At 56.5% G+C, this 9,840-nt stretch overlaps 1 pseudogene across 1 annotated transcript; it reads left to right on the top strand.

Moving 5' to 3' along the window:
- The first annotated feature begins 7,905 nt into the window (after positions 1-7,905).
- Positions 7,906-8,887, top strand: LOC309585829 (olfactory receptor 14C36-like; annotated as a pseudogene). The gene has a single exon. The product of its transcript is annotated as an olfactory receptor 14C36-like (transcript).
- The last annotated feature ends 953 nt before the right edge of the window (positions 8,888-9,840 follow it).

The raw sequence follows: 9,840 nt of genomic DNA, 5'->3' as shown, positions 1-9,840 counted from the left end.
CAATGAGCATTCCCTGGGCACATGTGCAGCCCAAGCAGCTCGAGGACAGCCTTGCAGCAGGACTGCTCTCAGCTGAGCCAAAAAGGCCCCTCTGGCAGCTGCAGGGCCATTGCAAAGGGCAAGGGCCAGAGCCTGGGCCCACGGCGGAGGAAAGGGCTCTCAATTCCCCTGCCCTGGCACCTCAACCCTGTTCCCAGGCTGCTTCCCACACAGGATTGCTCTGCAGGACTGCGGAAAACTGAGAGGCAGCTCTGGCTTCTCCACTTTTCATGTGCTAAAGCTGCCTGGCAGAAGAAATGGAGGGACAGCTGTGGTGGCACAATCCCTCCCGGCCCAGGGCCCAGCGCTGGGAAGGTCTTTCCGTGCCGAGGCTTTGCTGCGGCCAAGGAAAGCTCCTGGCTCAGGGTCACCTTTCCTGCTGGGCCAGAGCCCCCGAGTGGCCCAGCAGCAGCAGAGAATTCCAGCACAGCCCCGGCACGGGCAGGGCGGCCCTGGGCAGGCTGCGGGAGCCGGCAGCGCCTGAGCTCAGAGCAGCTGAGCCCGGGGGCTCTTGGCCAAGGCCGAGGCCCAGCGAGCATTTCTCAGCTCGCAGGGCGGCCTGGAAAGGTGCTGGGGGGGATCATTCACCCCCAGGGCGGTCCCAGTGGCTCCCAGGATTTCCATGTCCGTGCTCCCAGCGCTGCTCCCAGCCCTGATCCGTGGGGATGGCAATGTCCCGCTCCCTTCCCGGGGCAGGCTCACACCTGAGCCAGGTGTGCAGGGCAGGACCTTGCCCTGAGCCCAAGCCCTGTCCCCCCTGCAGGATCTGCTTCCCATCAGCCTCTTCCTCCTGCGGCCCCAAGCCCAGCTCGGTGCTGAACGAAGGGCGCTGGGCCGGGGTCATCCCCCGGCGGGGGCTGCGCACCCCCTCTGCCCCCTCCCCAAATTCCCTCCCGGGGCAGCAGGGGCTGCCTCAGGAGCCCTGTGGGCAGGGAAAAGGGGGTGACACCGGGATGGGGGGGGTCACACATGCTCTGGGGGGACACACACAGCCCCTGGGGACCCCCCCCTCACCTTCTCCTGCTGCGCCAGGAGGGTGAACCGCAACATGGAGCTCCCGACCCCCAGCAGCATCTTGGGGGTGGGGTCTGGGGGCGAGTTTGGCTATCTGGGGAGGAGGTCACATCTGCCCTAAAACCCCCTCCCAGCCCCACAGCCACTCCCAGACCCCTCAAACCACCCCACAGCTCCCAGCCACGACTCCCCCAACCACTCCCTGCAATAGCAATGGCCCCAAAAGCCACAGAATTCCCAACCCATCTCCCCCAACACCCACCCAAATTCTCTCCAAGCCACACAGCCCTGCCAACACCCCAAAACTCCCACACAGACTGCCCCAAAAGCCCCCAAACCCTGTCTCAGCACCTCAAACCGCTCCAAGGGCCATAAAAGCCCATCCCAGTCCCCCAAGGCGCCCCCAGACCCCCTCCCACCCCCCATGGCACTGACCAGAACAGGCTGGGGCACAGGAACATCCACAGCCAGGAGCAGCTCCGGCACTTCAGCAGCGATTTGGGCACTTTGGAGGCCACACCCCAAAGGGGGAGACTCAGGGCAGGGACTGAGACAGACAACTGGAATTCCTGGAGAACAGATGGGCTCAGGTGGACAAGTTCTGCCAGCACAACTGTGAGACTTTGGTCCCAGTCTGCCTGGCTTCGTGGCTCCACAACACTCAGATCCTCCCAAATATTCCCCTGAACCCCAAATTCACCCCCAAATTCCAGTAAAATTAAGCAGCTTTAGACCTCTTTGCTTAATTTCTTTATTTTTACTCCACTTTTGGTTGTTTCAGTGGGATTAACACAGAAATTACTTAGGCTGCAGAAGATCTCCAAGAGGTTTTGAGGGGCTGTGAAGGGCTGTGAGGCGCCTTGAGGGTTTGTTAGGGGCTGTGAAGGGTCATGAGGAGTCGTGAGGGGCCATGAGGGGCCCTGAGGTGCTGTGAGGGGCCATGAGAGATTGTTGGGGGCTGTGAAGGGTCATGAGTGGCCAGGAACTGTGAGGGGCTATGAGGGACTGTGAGCTGCCATGAGGGGCCATGGGGAACTGTGAGGGACATTGAGGGGTCATGAGGGGCTGTGAGGGGCCTTGAGGGGCCATAAGGGTCTCTTAGAGGCTGTTGGAGGCCAGGCACCTGATGGAACCAAGGGTCAGTTATGACACTGTGCAAGCAAGGAGATCATGGTTGACAGTACAGAACTTCATGGAAGCACAGGCCCATTGTCACACAGCAGGGCCGCAGAACCAAGGAGATCCTTGTGACTCTCCACAACCTCATGGAGTCAAGGCGTCCATGTTACACTACGGAACCTCATGGAGCCAAGGGTCCATTGTGACACTGCGGACCCAAGGAGACTGTTGCTGACAGTACCAAAGTTCATGGAACCAAAAGTCCATTGGGACATTGTGGCGCCTCATGGAACTGTGGAGAGCATTATGACACTTTGTTACTATCTGATTTACACCCAGAAGGGCAAAGAAACCAAAATCTCTGAGTATAAAAGGAAAGAACTTTGAAGCTTCAAAATATTCCCAAAGACCAGATTAAAACCAAACGAGATTAAATGTTGGTGCCAAAAAAATGGGTATCTGTTTATCTAATGGTAAGAGAGGCAAAGAGAAAGAAGGAGAAAAGTAGAGAAAAGTTAGAAAAAGCCAAGGTTACTCTAAAAAGCATAGGATAAGTCAGCACCACACTGTGCTACCTTTGTTGCTGCTGAGACAGGGTGGGGGAAGTGGAGAGGTTTTTGCCTTTTTTTTCCTGCTGTTTGAAGGGTCTTATCTGCCTCTTCTGATGTCTGGAGCAGTTTGGCTGGAAAGCGGCGGCCCATCCTCCGAGATGCAGGCTCGATGCTTGCAGCTGAACCTCGGTGTGCCTGGGACGAAGGAGCAGGGCTAGGGGTTGCACAACTCCCTCGGGATTTCAGTGCAGGGGTGAAGGATTGGGGGGTGCTCCCCAGGCGGGAGGCGTCGGCTCCCGGAGGCCTCAGGGTGTCTGGCAGCAGGCGATGGTGGTGGTGGGGGGAAAGGCAAAGGGCGGGGATTCTACCTTTTGCTTTCGCCTCCACATTTTGCACCAGTTTTGCCTTCCTTTTTATGGGCCTCAAGGCGGGCTATGCACGGCCCGTACGGCACGTAGTTTCCAGGCGTTCAAAAGTGATTATGATAAGCAGCCATAATGACGAAGCACTTTTGAAGCCTTTCCGGTGTTGAGCAGTGATAATGACGCAGCGTTTTTTGGAGCCTTTCTCTTAGCATTAGGCTCTTGCACACTTCAGAACCAAGGGGCCATTGTGACACTGCAGGGCCTTGTATAACCAAGGGGTCATTGTAGCACGGCAGGGCCTGGTGGAATCAAGGGGATCGTAGTGACACTGTGGGGCTCCAGGAGGCCCCGGGGCCATTCTGACTGTGTGGAAGCAAGGATACCGTTGTTACGCTACGGGGCATCATGGAACCAAGGAGGCCATTGTGAACCAGCAGGGGAACCCGCTGAGACTATTATGACACTTCAAGGCCTTGTGAGACCGAAGGGCCATTGTGGAACTGCAGGGCCTCGTGGAACCAATGAGACCATTGTGACATCACAGGGCCTCATGGGAGCCAGGGGCCATTGTGACACAGCCGGGCCTCAGAGAACCAAGGGGCCGTTGTGACACCACAGGGCCTGATAGAACCAAGGAAACCATTGTGACACTGCAAGGTCTCATGGAAGCAAAGGGCCAGTGTGACACAGCCAGGCCTTGTGGAACCAAGGGGCCATTGTGATCCTGGGAAGCCCAATAGAACCAAGGAGCCACTGTGACCCTGCAGGACCTTATGGAATCATGGAGACCGCTGTGACACTCTGTGACCTCATGGAACCAGTGGGCCATTGTGTTATTTTGCAGCCCCATGGAACCAAGGAAACCGTTTTGACACAGCAAGGCCTCATGGAAGCAAGGGGCCTTTGTGCCGCTGTAGAGCCAAGGAGACCACTGTGATATTGCTGGGCCTCAGGGGAACAAAATTGTGATGCTGCAGGGCCCCAAGGCTGCAAAGAGCGTGGAACAGGTCTGGTTGGCTTGGCCTCCTGGGGGCCACCTGCCTGGTCCAGCTGACCTTGGCATGTTGAGGGTTGCTTCTCCTCTGCCCCTGAAACGCTGGAGTTCCGTGCTTTCCTTTCTGTGGGAAAGAGCTGTCCTCCTCCAGGGACCCATGGCTGAAATTAGGATGCTACCTCCAAATTGGATTCTATCCGAGGATTGTTCCCATGTGAAACCTGCCAGGACACACAGCTCAGGCTGGCCTTGGCCTCTTAGGGGCCACCTCACATCTGCCTTCAAAACACAGGGGGGCTGTGCTTTTCTTGCCATGGAAAAAACCATCTTTCAAGTCCAGCCATCCATGGCCAAAATTGGGAATCCACCTCTGAAATTCCATCTATCCAAGGAATAGCTCCCAGACAAAAGCTGCCAGGAATGTCCAGCTTCCCTTGGCTTCCTGAGGGCCAGCTCTCATCTGCCTTTGAAACACTGGGGCTCCTCACTTTTCTGCCAGTGGAAAAGAACTGTCCTTATGGGCCAGACGTCCATGGACAAAAGTGGGATTTGGCCGCCCTAGATCCGTCTATCCAAGGATTGCTCCAAGACAAAAGCTGCCAAGACAAACAGGTCTGGCTGGCCTTGGCCTCCTTGAGCCACCACTAATCAGCCTTTGAAACACTGGGGCTCTGCCCTTTCCTTCCTGGCGAGAAGAACTGTCATTCCGGTCCAGGCACCCACAGCTGAAATGGAATTCCACCTCCAAAACTCCCCATATGTCCAAGGGTTGCTTTCAGACAGAAGCTGCAAGGACACACAGGTCTGGCTTGCCTTGGCCTCTGGTGGCTGCCTCTCATCTGCCTTCAAAACACTGGGCTTCTGTGGTTTCCTTGCTGTAGAAAAGAACTGACCTTCTTGTCCAGGTGCCCGTGGCCTCAAGCACATGATCACTACACAGGGACAAAGGAGCTCTGTGCTCAGTGGAGTGGAGACTGAGGACAGCGGAGGAGAGTCCTGGGAGGGCTTGAAGGGTGGTTTCAGAGATGGTGGATCCTTTTGACACAGTAGAGAACAGCCAGCAAAAGAAAGAATTAATGCAAAGGGCAGCTGGGGAGGTCCAAACTGGACACGAGGAGAAAGGAATTTCTCTCCCCGGGCAGTGCAGTGGTGCAACGTGTCCCCCAGAAGGAGTCTGGAGCAGCCCAAGGCTCTGTGTGCCCAGGCAGAGGCAGGCAGGACGCAGAGCTGCCAGCAAAGGAAGGGGCCAGCCAGGTGGGGCAGCCGGGGGGATGAGGACAGCCTGCAGGGACAGAGGCGCAGGGCAGGGACACCGTGGGACAGCCTGGGCTGCAGAGGGCAGAGGGGTGTGCAGCAGCTGCAAGGCCCTGACAGAGGCAACTTGTGCAGCACTTTGGCCAGGGCTGCTGTCCCTGGCCCTGAGGCCAGTTGGGAGACAAGTGACCCTTGCAGCCCTGGGGCCTCATTGCCTCTTTTTTCCTGCTCAGCAGCATGGCAGGGGCCACCCCATGGTGCTGCCCTTGGCATTGCACATGCCCACATCCCAGTGCCCCGGGAAGAGTCCCAAGCAATGAGGGAGGGACAGGATCTGCCTTTCCGGCGGCTGGGGCACTGCCTGCAGCCAGCCCGGGCACAGCACAGAGGCACAGAGGGGTTCCATCAGTTAGGGCTGGGAAGATGCTGAGAAGTGACCGGGGGAGAATCATTCCCAGCCCTTGACACAGGAAGCCTCTGGCTGCAGGACAGTGCAGCTGCAGTTCCTGGAGTGATCTCCTCAAGCTGGAACATGCCACTGACTGTGGATTCAGGAAGTACATTCTCTGAGTATCTCTGGTGTAGAACATGAGGACATGCTCAGGCCTTCAGCTCAGTCCAGTAATATTTCCAACACAATCCTTTCTATAGGGATGAAATTTCCTGAGACTGTTTTCAGTCTCCTACTCTTGGGGAATGGGAGGGGGGAAGTGATAAAGGCATTCATCATTTTTAAGAGTCCCTAAGGCATCGGAACTGTAACTTGAGTGCTCTGCAGGAGTTTCCTAAAGTGCTTTCAAGACACTCCTCTGCCCATGCACCGCACCGGCATCACCTTTGCTGGACCCACCGGGCTCAGTCTGAGCTGTCCTTTCTCCCAGCTGCAAACAGAACCTGTCCCCAGCCAGTGCCCTGCACACAGGCAGGTTTCTGTAGGGCCAAGGAGAGTGCACAGAGATATGGGGTCTGTGAGTGCTGGCAGGAAGAGGTCAGGCACAGGGAAACACCTCCAGGAGGAAGATCTTCAGCAAGCAGAGAGAAGATCAGGCAATGAGAGAAAACAAAAGGCAGAAATGTTGTGGCAGGGAGAGCTTAGAGACCTCCACAGGATGCCCTGGAGTGCAGCCCCTCCCTCTGAACAAGCCCCCTCCCCTCCTCTCTCCCTCAGCCAAGCCTCTGCCCTCAGGGCCGGGGGTCCAAGGCGTGAAGCCCCTCCTGGGCAGGCAGAGCTGCAGCAGAGCCGTGGGGCAGCTCTGCAGCCCCGGGCCCAGTTCCCTCTGCAGAGCACAGGGCTGGGAGCAGCTGCCCGGCCCTGGGGGCTCTGGGAGGGGGCACAGCTGGCTCAGGGTGACGCTGGCCCCAGAGCCCGGCTGTGGGCAATGCAGCCAGGGAAGGAGCTCCATCTCCCTACATCCAATGCCATCATTAGGACACTTGGCTTTCTTCTTGAGGATTCCCCCTAAGCTCTGAGCTTGCCTCCAGGGCGCAAACAGGTCGTGTAGCATCTTGGTGTTACCTGAAAGCCCCACAGTGAGACACAAAAGTTTTATGATGGAGAAAGGGCTGTTGGGTTGGTGAAACGAGCCATGTGTGTATTTGGCTACCAGTGTGGGGCTGAGAGCTCGAGAAGGGGATGGACATTTGATGGGCTGTGGTGGATCGATCTGCTCTCAGCAGCATTGGGATGGTTTTTAAGGGAAATATGGGAGGGTGATTATCCTCTATCTGAGAAGGGTGAAAGGCCAGAGGATCTTGGAACAGGACAGAGTGACAGACCACCTCCCCTCACTCTCCACTCACCACCTTGCCTCACAGAACTCGCTCTATTCTCCCCGAGGGCAGCAGAAATGCTGAGTGTCTGACATCCAAAAACAGTCAGCAGGGGAGATGAAGAGGAGCTATAAAAACCTCTAGAACACTTTAACAGCTTTTGCCATTCCTGTTCTTGGGCCCTGGGAGTGCCCTTGTGTTAGCTGGGCTTTCAAAGTGGAACACCAGGACAGGTCCCTGTCCCCCTCCCACTTCTGCACAGCAAGGCTGAATTATAAAAACCCCCGGAGCAACTGCCCTGAAACTCATGTCACACTCAGCCAGCACCAACCAGGGCTGCGGCTGGAGCTGAAGGAAGATCTGCTAGAAAAACAGAAGGGTGTTGTCGGTGATCGAACACGGACTTGGCCGGCTGCATGCAAAGCCAAATTCTATTGCACAAGTCCCATCTTTATATACTGTTCCAAACCAGCAGTTCAGCAGCTACAAACTTCAGCTCCTAAGGTTCTATGTTTTACATCTCCAAGGGCTACAGATTACCATCTCCTCGCCCAATCTCCCATTAACTATCCTACTCTTTGTCTTGCCTCTTGCTCTTTGTCTCGCCTCCTGCCAGACACGGCCCCGGCCCGCCCCGTCTCTCGCAAGGCCCCACGCCAGCCAAAGCCCTTCTCTGTGGCCACACTCTGAATCCCCATAAGGTGTCAGTGTGTGACAGGAGAAGGATTTGTGGGGCATGTCTTTGATTTTGCTGAGAGACGTTTCCCTTAAGCTGTCACTGACTTTTCTCCATGAACAGGTCCCCATGGCCAGACACGGCGAGTGTCCAACAGCAGCTCCATCAGCCCCTTCCTCCTGCTGGCATTGGCAGACATGCGGCAGCTGCAGCTCCTGCACTTCTGCCTCTTCCTGGGCATCTCCCTGGCTGCCCTCCTGGGCAGCGGCCTCATCATCAGCGCCGGAGCCTGCGGCCAGCACCTGCACAGCCCCATGTTCTTCTTCCTGCTCAGCCTGGCCCTCACCGACCTGGGCTCCATCTGCACCACTGTCCCCAAGGCCATGCACAATTCCCTTTTGGGACACCAGAACCACCTCCTAGGCAGGAGGTGCTGCACAGCCTCTTTCTCTTTCTCTTTTTCATTTCAGCAGAGTTTTCCCTCCTCGCTGTCGAGTGCTACGAGCGCTACGTGTCCATCTGCAAAGCCCTGCACTACGGGACCCTCCTGGGCAGCAGAGCTTGTGCCCACATGGCAGCAGCTGCCTGGGCCAGTGCCTTTCTCTACGCTCTCATGCACACGGCCAATACATTTTCCCTGCCCCTGGGCCAGGGCAATGCCCTGGGCCAGTTCTTCTGTGAAATCCCACACATCCTCAAGCTCTCCTGCTCACACTGCCACCTCAGGGAGCTCGGGCTTGTTGTGTTTTCCATCTGTTTAACTTTTGGTTCTTTTGTGTTCATTGTTTTCTCCTATGTGCAGATCTTCAGGGCCATGCTGAGGATCCCCTCTGAGCAGGGATGGCACAAAGCCTTTTCCACGTGCCTCCCTCACCTGGCCGTGGTCTCCCTGTTCCTCAGCACTGGCTTTGTTGCCTGCCTGAAGCCCCCCTCCATCTCCTCCCCATCCCTGGACCTGGAACTGCCAGTTCTGTACTCGGTGGCGCCTCCAGCCCTGAAGCCCCTCATCTACAGCCTGAGGAACCAGGAGCTCAGGGACGCCCTGAGGAAAGTGATGACTGGATGCTTTCCAGAAGCAAAAACCTGCCTGTTTTCAGCTCCATAGGCTAAAGTGTAATCATTAGAGGCCCAGCCTGCCTTCTCAGGTTGTTTTGGTGGTGGTGGTTTTGGTGGCTTTTTTTTCTTCTCATATGTTAAGGTTGTATCCAAAAGATTTTGTTATGCATCTTATTCACTGTTTACAGGCTGAATGTGACTGTTGGCAGGGACTGTGTCAATAAGGAGTCTGCTCTGTGGGTATTCACATTAAATAAAGGACCCATCAGCAAGGTGTCTGTTTGAGATCCTTTGGTTAAGTCCATCCCTGGAGCTGGAGGGCAGGGCCAGTGTTGCAGGCATTGGGGGGGAAGAGTCCCAGCAGAGCAGCACAGCCAGGGAGCAGCAGAGCTTGGTCTTTTCAGAGCTCCTCTCTTATTACTTCCACTCTCTCCTTTGGAGCCGCTGTGATGGTGTAAGGCCAACAGCTCTGTCCGGGTGGTGCGAGTCCTGCTGCGTGTCACAGGCAGGGACAGGCCATGGGCACTGCTGGGACACAGCTGGGCTCCGCCACAGCAGTTCCATCAGCAAAGGGCATCTCCTGAAGGCACTGCAGGAAGGCTTTGCTCTCCCTCCACAGTCACTGTCAGGAACAGGCCCAAGGACCAGACTCTAAAGAGGCTGCCTGTGTTCCTTGTTCTCCCAGGGCTCAGTGGGATGAGATCAGGGTCCCAGTGTGGCCTTCAAGAGACTGGGGTGTGCTTCAAGTTTTGCTTGTTGGTGGCCAGTGCCCACCAGATGGTGAATGGTCTGTGATGAACCTTCCTGGGGCTCTGCAGCTTGTGCCAGGGCTGATGGCAGGGGAATGTTCTTCTGGAGGGACTTGGGAGCTGCCAGCAGAACACAGGGGACCTGCAGGGACAGTGTGTGCCAGGGATCAGCAGTGAGTGGAGCTCACTGGGCACAGGCCTGTCCAGGGTGGGCTCACCCACAGATAAAGGACTGAATGTTTCCTGTGACCCA

Source organism: Coloeus monedula (genome assembly GCF_965178545.1).
Source record: "Coloeus monedula genome assembly, contig: HAP1_SCAFFOLD_512, whole genome shotgun sequence".
Taxonomy (NCBI): Eukaryota; Metazoa; Chordata; class Aves; order Passeriformes; family Corvidae; genus Coloeus; species Coloeus monedula.
Note: the sequence above shows the minus strand (reverse complement) of the source record. Positions and strands in the feature narration are given on the sequence as shown.